Here is an 848-nt window from a genome sequence, read left to right as displayed (position 1 = left end):
CGCTGGTGGCACGATGGTCTGTATGGCTGGCTCTGCCACCCCAAACAGCATCAGTTTCTGTAAGGTCACTGCATGCTACTACATCATTGTGCAGCCATCCTGGAGGCAGACAGTGAAACTATTCAGTATGAATCGATGAAAAAGAGGTATCCTCTAACAGATCTTTAGGTTGCACAAAGATCAGTGTAACCATGGTCTGGCCAGCAAAGCCAGACAAGTCACTTTGTGTTGGGTTGTTTTTTTTTTTCATTTTCTTGGAAAAGACATTATTTGAACATTTTGCAGCTTCCATTTATATCCCCAGCTCTGTATTTTTCCCCTCGCTTTTGTCTCTAATGGCACAAAAGATCCAACCAGACTGCAGCTTTGTTTGGCACCAAACTTGCCTCCTGAGATGATCGCACAAGAAGTCTTTTATCACTGTGGCGGCTCTGAGCCAGAGCTGCTTGTGGTGGAAGTCGCTGGGACTGTAACCCCAGGCTGTTGTGGGACAAGAGTCAAGCTCGGGCTGTCAGCAAGGCGAGTTGCAGCAGTCGGAGCCCCTGCCAGGACATGTCAGTTCTTCTGAGCATGCTTCCCCCAGTGCTGCTCTCATTAAGGAAAAGGTATGAAATCCACATCTAGATTGAATTATCCTTTAAAAAAATTAGGTGTTGTCTAAAATATAAATCCTGTCCATAATCATGGTCTAATTCCTTAGGAAATCACTATAAATAGAACGTACCCTGCTCCCTAATAACATTGTGTCACATCTCAGTTTTCTCACAGAGCTGCTTCACCTCCTGTGCCACTTGTGTTGGCTCCAGCACCATCAGATGTGCTTTATGCCCAGGTTTGTGTCGAGGAAA

This window comes from Mesitornis unicolor, unplaced genomic scaffold (genome assembly GCF_000695765.1).
Source record: "Mesitornis unicolor isolate BGI_N332 unplaced genomic scaffold, ASM69576v1 scaffold2445, whole genome shotgun sequence".
Taxonomy (NCBI): domain Eukaryota; kingdom Metazoa; phylum Chordata; class Aves; order Mesitornithiformes; family Mesitornithidae; genus Mesitornis; species Mesitornis unicolor.
The sequence above is the reverse complement of the archived record's forward strand: the minus strand, read 5'-3'. Positions refer to the sequence as shown.